Raw genomic sequence first — 8,046 nt, 5'->3', positions numbered from 1 at the left:
GATGCTATTTTAATACAGATATTTCATCAAACAGTTAGTTCCATTATTACAGTAAATAATGCAAATATTTTCCTATTCCGTACACTTGGGGTACGTTTTCCTTAAATCATAAAAAAAGACTTAGTTCAGGCTGTCTGAACACCGACCCAAATAATGTATAGATAGCAATTTAATAAGCATGTCAAACGAATCTTTATTGAACAATAATTGAAGGACACAAATTGAATAACGCGCTACAAACAACAACAATCATATTCAAAACAGCTTCTCCGTTATGACTATGGTTCAAAACAGATATTGGTAATCGATGGGATAATATTTCGTATTTTTGTCTCAGACTTCCAATTGACCTTTCAACCTCATTTCTCACTGATGCCAATGCTCTAGTACGTTCTATTGCAACAGAACTCATTTGATACCGCTTACTTGATGAATCTGGTACTTTGAGTACAGCACCCCGGTCATTTATGGCTTTCTTCACGGTGAACCCACGGTCAGCAAGAACAATGTCTCCTGGACTAAGTTTGTCTAAGAATCCACAGTTTTCGGTGATATACTTATCTGATGAACGACCAGAGTATGGTTTAGAAATGAACGATATTGTTTCGAAAGGTGTTATGCCAATCATTTCTTTAACAGTGTAGTGGTGCTTGTAATTACTGTACATTTTAATTATGGCATCTTTCATTCCAGGTTTTTCAGTAAAAATTTCAAAGCAATCCACTATAACTGATATATTGCTTGAAAATATTTCTTTGTACTTCTGTGGACAATTACTTTTCAAGATGTCAGGTGATGGCCATTTAACCAATCCTTTGAGCTGCTTATACAATGAGTAAAGTGTCGAATAGAAGTTTTTTGTTACTGTTGCCGGACATACATCAAAAACATATGCCAAGGTATTGAAACTCAAACCAAGCCTCAAATACATCAGAACCATAATGAAAGATTGTTGTTTGTTGAGCGATGTGGAAAATTGTCCTTAAAGCAGTCTAGATCGTATTTGAAAAGCTTCAAAAGTTTTTTTTGATCTTCAATTGTTTTTACTAAATCTTCAATTTGGCGATTCTTTTGATCTAACTCAGTTTCATATTTCAGAATAAGCGCGTCACGATCCGTACTGGTCGCGTCAGTTAAAATGTTCTCCAGCCAATCTTCATTCAAATGCATCTCATATTCGTCATTTGCACAGTAGTTTAAATTATCCTAAAAGTTGTAATTTTGGTTATTATTTCAATGTTCCATGATAAGTATATTAAAAAGATCCCTATAACAAGAAGACTGGGAGCTCTTCCATTTTCCTATATCCGTCGATCGTCACTGATGCCAGCGCCAATGTTTTGCTAAAGTGATAATTTTTCAGTCGGATAATTGGGGTTATTCTACGAGTGGCGTGAAGTGAGAATTGTCGGTCTCGTGTAGCGAGGTGACCATCCTCGACTCGAGTGAAGTGACTATCCATTTGGTCTCGTATAGCAGACCGACCATTCTCACCTCATACCACTGGTAGAATAGAACTGCTGATTTTTGTCAGAGCTCCCAGTCTTCTTGTTCTTCATTGTTGATGTAGATACTAAAATGATTGAAAGTTGTAGTATTTCAGGTCTGAGTATGACTCCCTGTCGAGAGGCAAAAGAGACAAGTACAAAACTATGCTCACATACCGTACTCATATTTCTATCCTCTGTGTCCAAAATGTCCTGAACTTCCTCATCTTCCAGTATTATGTCCATGGGTAAATCTTCTCTTATATCTTCAGTACTCGTATCGTCATTTGATTCTGTAACGTTACACCCAAACTTCATTTCCTTTAGTGAACCTGTATCATCACAACTTTCATCATGAAGGTGAGAATAAATGCCTAAGCGAAGAGTTGGAATCCAGTTTCCGGCACTTGTATCGTTAGAAGCTGCGGATTTATCTACGATTGTAGACCATTCATTAAAGGTCATTATTAGGTTTTTGACATCAAGTTATTGAGAAAACCTACCGGTTTCAAAATGGTGTCAACAGATATATTGTCTTGTGACATTTTTTCCGCACATTCCAGCAGCCTCAACCCACAATTCTCTCCGAATAGCATCACGAGCAGTTTGTATAGCCGGAAAACGATGAAAACTCACTTTATACTTGCCCTGCTTTGCACCACAGCCATTAATACAGCATTTTTAGGTATTTTGTAATCGATTTGAAAACTAAAATTGTTGATAACAACAAACCAACGTTCCTTGGTTACAAGTTTTTTTCATTGGCATACTATGATTGATGCTATAATGATAGCTATAATGTTGCCAAGATCCGTCAACTGGGGGTGATTCATATTTTATAGCGGCGAAGCGTAAAAAGCTGGATACATTCATTGATTCAAACGATAATTAGATTATTCATCAGTACTGAAAATACCGGCACTCAATGCTTTCCAGTACCGGTATTTCGGTACCAAAAATTGGTCGGTATTACCGATACTTTCGGTACCAAAAGGGTTTGTTCACAAATATCATAACGCCAAAAATGGCAATTTTTGACACCCACCCACCCCTTCGTAACGCTTTTTGTATCAAAATTTTGTATGGGCCGTAACATTACGAGGACACCCACCCACCTCCTTCAGCGTTATGAAATTTGTGAATGGGCCCAAAAAATCCTAGTCAACGTTCACCAGCAAGCCACTTCATAAGCCTGGTGATCGTTGAAGACGGCAGTAGTGCTATCCCAAAAGTTAAAGTTATAAAGATAGTTTGAAGAAAGGAGAAAGGAAGTGATAGTGAAACTGGACATCCAGGTAAATTTCCGGCCTCAAATAACCCCGAACCTATCCCGACCGTACCGCTTCTAATTTCCACCATTTTACATCCTCGTCATGTCCACATGACTCGTGATTTTTATTCAAATCGCCATTGAAGATTGCGATCTACGTTGAACCTACTCGCCAGTAGTGTGTCCCTGAAGACCTGTACCCCAGAACGACAACCGAGTGCGCTTGGAAACCCAGGCTTTCCAGTGAATCCACGGATCACTGAAGCCTCGAGTCCGTCTCCACACTCGAGGGGCGCACAAGACAGGCAGGAGGTCCACGAGAGGCTGCAGACGAAGGAGGAGAAAGGAGAAGGAAGGAGTCAACCGCCCCCTGGCCCGGATAGCGGAAGTAGTTCTAGCGAAGCTGAGCTTGTCGTCGATCATTTGGGTTTATTCTACGAGTGGCATGAGGTGACAATTGTCGGTGTCGTATAGCAAGGTAACAATTCTCGACTCGACTGAAGTGACTCTCCATTTGATTTGCATGGTGACTCACTTCACTCACTTCACTTCACAATTCTCACCTCACGCCACTCGTAAAATAAAGCCATTTGCCCCAAGATGCCTTAGGGATCGGTTAGAATCTATCTATCACCTACCGAGATGAGCGCCCTTTACTCGGACCTGCGATTGCTGACCACCACCACTTCAGTCTTGTGACGGGCCAGTCCTAGCTTCCAAGACTTCATCCATTCCTCAACTAACGAGATAGAGTGCGCTGCTGTCAACTCTACTTCCTCCATCGAATCGCCACACTGAAACAAATGTTATAGTAATTATAATCATGACAATGTTGTTAACGCAACTATTTCGAAATATTTTTATTTTGAATGAAATTATGTCACTAATAACAACAATGTTTTTGAAATTACTATGCTGCTGAACTGTGATGCCGTGTAGTTTTAACCATGTTAGTGTTGTTAAAAGCTATTCCTTATATAGTTACATTGACTACTACTTCAGTAATGGCTAACGAAAAATGTTCTCGATTTTACCATGTCCATGGTAAAAATAAGAACCTCAAGTGAGTTATTTTTAGCGTGCGCTTACATTTCGATCTCACTTATTTACTTTAGGACGCCATTTGCCGTGCACCGGTCAAGTTGTTTTGTTTGTTTATTTTTTAATATGTTATTGATGTTAATTAAAATATAAAATTAAGCAGGAAAGTGATAATAACAAGCTTAAAGTTATCGTTGATAAAATTCTTGAAGATACGGAGTTAATTGATGGTATGTATGATTGTAATTGGAGATGTAAATCAGATATTATTTCTTCGATTTTACAGCCCGTGATGAAAATCCAGCGCTCCGCGAATTGATAGTTGACCAGTGGTACCTTGCGGTCATCGACGAAGCGGCGCTAGCGGACATTTTTTCAGTTTTGAAATGCACGGGTCATAAGCACGCCCTGCGAGCAAAACTGCAACACTGGTAGGAAAGTGCTCTATACAAGCCGGAACAAACGAGTAGCTGCTCCCATTCCCCAGGCTTTTCGACGAGTTCAATACGAGGTCCAACACATCCTCTTCTATCGACATCGGTCACATTAAGTCTCCTAGAGGACATTCTTGAAAGAAATGAGAAGGGGAAGATTGTGACTCAGTTCTACGGTTCTACCGAATGCAACAACAGTTGGATGCTTAACATAGAAAACATTTGGCACACACAGTAGTGGTTCATTATATCGCAAATGAAACCTACTTCCGAATACCAGACATGGCTCGGTTCGCGTAATGTATTACAGAGAAACTTTCACCAGAGCTCCCAGTAATTTCTCGAATTGTAAATAACGGTAAATTCTAATTTTATATTAATCTAATTAATTCACAGGAAGTGTACTTCAACCCACGGGACGCAACGATCGATAACAGGAAAATCTTTAAAGAAAAAGCTATGATACTGCCGAAGGAAGGTAATGACAATCACTAAAGGTATGATACAGTAGAGTGAAAGTGGTTATATTATCGAATTTCTAAATGATTATAGGTTAAGGAACTATCTTGCAGTTTTTATTTTGATAAAGGGCTGGTAGCGACTGAGTGTCTTAAAAATAGGAACTTTCTAAACCTCTTGCCTGATAAAAGAGACCAAAGAGGAATCAAGCACACAAAGAAGTGGAATCATCTCAAGCATTTTTCTAAGGAATTTCTCCTATAAATTTATTTCAGAAAACTCAACAATACGGTTACTCGGAAATTCCATCAGTAATGCCTCCAAAGATTGATTTAGATATTTCCTTCGGGTCCTTTGAGGTTTATCTGGTGATTCTTCCATCAATTTCCTTGTAACATTCTCCAAGACTAACCATACAGAACATCTTCAAAAATCCAACCACAGAGATGCATTCCGAAATTTCTTACGAGTATCTTCGAATCCTCCAGGGTTTGTTTAAGATTGGACTAGAAATTTCTTTAAGGATACCTTCAGGAATTAATCCAGAGATTCCTACTAAGAGTCTCCAGTATTTTTTATTTCAAATAATTCGTTCAAAAACATTTCCAAAATTCTAAGTCTTTGAAAAAAAAAACAAAATAATTCCTTAGAAAATTACTGGAGGTAAGTTGGAGTGCTCAAGGATTTGATGGAGCAAATTATTAAAAACTTCCCATAAGCATCTTTTTAAAAACCACTGGAAGCATTTCTAGAAGGTAGAGGAATCTCTAAAACAATTTCTAGAGATCCCTGAAAAAAATCTTAAAGAATCAGTTAACAGCATAACAGTCTTTAAAGGTTTTTTTGGAGCCTGTAGGATTTTGTACCAGAATTCATTGTAAGCTATTGTTGCTAAAACAATAAGCTGAAGTAAAAGTAAAGTGCCAAGAATATGATTTGCTCCTATGTGTACACTAGCCATAAAACAGTATTTTTTATTGTATTGCAATATTGAAAATGGGTGTTGCATTAAATATTTCTCTTCTTCTTTCTGGCATTACGTCCCCACAGGGGCAGAGCCTGCTTCTCAGCTTAGTGTTCTTATGAGCACTTCCACAGTTATTAACTGAGAGCTTACTGTGCCAATGACCATTTTTGCATGTGTATATCGTGTGGCAGGTACGAAGATACTCTATGCCCTAGGAAGTCGAGAAAATTTCCAACCCGAAAAGATCCTCGACCGGTGGGATTCGAACCCATGACCCTCAGCTTGGTCTTGCTGAATAGCTGCGCGTTTACCGCTACGGCTATCTGGGCCCCGCATTAAATATGTATGTACATTGATAATGTACCACTTTTTACGTCCACTACTGTACCTTATCATTTGAGATTGTGTGATAATAATTTAAATATATATTATGTATTTCAGAAATCAAAAGGCAAAGTTCCATTAAAACATGGCTCCGAAATAACAAGCATCCAGCAGAAAAAGTCACGAACCTCTGGTGAGAATCATTTTTACTACGCATGCGGGAAATTGTGGAGGAGACAGACGTGAATAAGGCTCACGTAGTGGCTGAGTGGCCAAGACTAACTGATGAAGACGGCTACTATATAACGTATGGAATTTTGTACTATCGTTAGTTGAGCTCACTGCTTTGGTTTTGTTATCTAAATTCATTTACTCAATGTCCTAGAAAAAACAAATAGAATATCATCATTTTCATTATAGAAAGCTTTTTGCTGAACCACTCAAACACAAATATCATGTTTTGCTTCACTATGTTCGAAACATTAGAAAAATAGGGCCTCCACGATGCATGTGGAGCTTCCGCTTTGAGGCATTCCATCTGATTTTCAAAAGATATTGTGGAAATATAACCTCCAGAAGAAACATTTGCTTCACGTTATGTACAAAGGCAAAAATGATATTTATTCATGCTTTGCGATGCTAGATACAAATTTCATCCTTTGCGATGCTAGATACAAATTTCATCCTTTGCGATGCTAGATACAAAGGAACTATTAACATTAAATTTATAAGCAGTTTCGACAGTGACGCACAAAGGCACTGAGTACAAGGCTGGTCTGTTCTTGACAGGTTCCGTGCACAATATGAGACAAGTTAAATTGTATGAAATTAAAGATATATTAGTTACTAACGACACAGTAAACGGTGCCTGTCACCAGTAGAGCGTAGAAGAATATTCTCATCATTTTGCGTCATTTAAAGTTAGCAAACCTTTGGAAGTGTATTGTACACTGCACGTGGATACGTTTGATGGGCCACCAATTATTGTATATAACGTTAAAGGAAACAATTATATAAGACTGAAGAAATATTTTGTATGAGTAGTTAAGACAATCTGTTTCAAACCATGTTAAAGACAAAATTTCGAACGAAAATAAATTTTTTTGTAATGTTATAACTTTATTTATTCAGATCAAGGTATACGCATTATACATTCAGATTTGAGTTTTTGCAGAATACCAATAAATAATTCATATCCACTATATATTTTGCATAAATTATCAAATCTGAATGCATTATGCGTGAACCTTGAAGTCAAATACAATAATTTCAGGTATTAAAGCATGTAGTCAATTTTACTACACGGGTATCTTAATTTTAAATGCAATCTGTTGTTCAAATTTTAACTTCGATTTGTATTTATGATTACCATGTTCTCAAAGTTGAATTTACTACACAAACATTGTTACTGCAAATGCAAGAGATGGTTGAAAAAATAACTTTATTTGGTCATCAACCTAACTATGAAACATGGTAATTTTGACAGTTTACCTCATGAGCCGTCGCCATGGTAAAAAAAACACACATTGGGCCGTATGAATAAAATGTAGTAAAGTTGAGTTTACTACATTCTCGGTAGTAAACGCTATATGTGGAACACTAGTGGAACATGTTTGTGTCATTTTCCTTTCTACAGCTTTCGAACATACTACAAACAACGCATTGCTATGAATAAAGGTAGCATTTACTACAAAGCTACTGGTAGTTAGCTTCATAGGTTGCTACACATGCTTTGAGATTGCGGAATTGAATGGAGTAATTTACTTTTGAGTAAAAATCATAGGAAAACGATATGAGTTTTGATATTTCGGAAGGTATTTTGAGTTTTGCTTAGGAATTCTGAGGTTACGAAAACATTCGTCCCACCAATTCTGAGATTCCGGTAAGATTACCGGCAGTAGCAATTAGTAATAACCGTGTGAATTATGGCATCACGATAATTATCTTATTTTCTAGGCATTTTAGGATGTCGGTAGGAATTCAGATATTTATAACGTAATTCTGAATTTTGCGAGTGAATTCTGACATCTCAGATTCTCAGATTTCCTTTGGAATTCCGGAATT

At 37.5% G+C, this 8,046-nt stretch overlaps 1 long non-coding RNA gene across 2 annotated transcripts; it reads left to right on the top strand.

Annotated features, from left to right (window-relative positions):
* The first annotated feature begins 3,630 nt into the window (after nt 1-3,630).
* LOC110677714 lies at nt 3,631-6,966 on the top strand. Of its 2 annotated transcripts, XR_002501148.1 has the most exons (4): nt 3,631-4,028; nt 4,085-4,565; nt 4,629-4,710; nt 6,100-6,966. It is a non-coding gene; the product is annotated as an uncharacterized LOC110677714 (long non-coding RNA). The 2 variants fall into 2 exon arrangements; XR_002501147.1 differs by lacking the exon at nt 6,100-6,966 and having other exon boundaries at nt 3,637-4,028; nt 4,629-4,793.
* Nucleotides 6,967-8,046: the final 1,080 nt, after the last annotated feature.

The sequence above is a fragment of the Aedes aegypti genome, chromosome 1 (genome assembly GCF_002204515.2).
Source record: "Aedes aegypti strain LVP_AGWG chromosome 1, AaegL5.0 Primary Assembly, whole genome shotgun sequence".
Classification (NCBI taxonomy): domain Eukaryota; kingdom Metazoa; phylum Arthropoda; class Insecta; order Diptera; family Culicidae; genus Aedes; species Aedes aegypti.
Note: the sequence above shows the minus strand (reverse complement) of the source record. Positions and strands in the feature narration are given on the sequence as shown.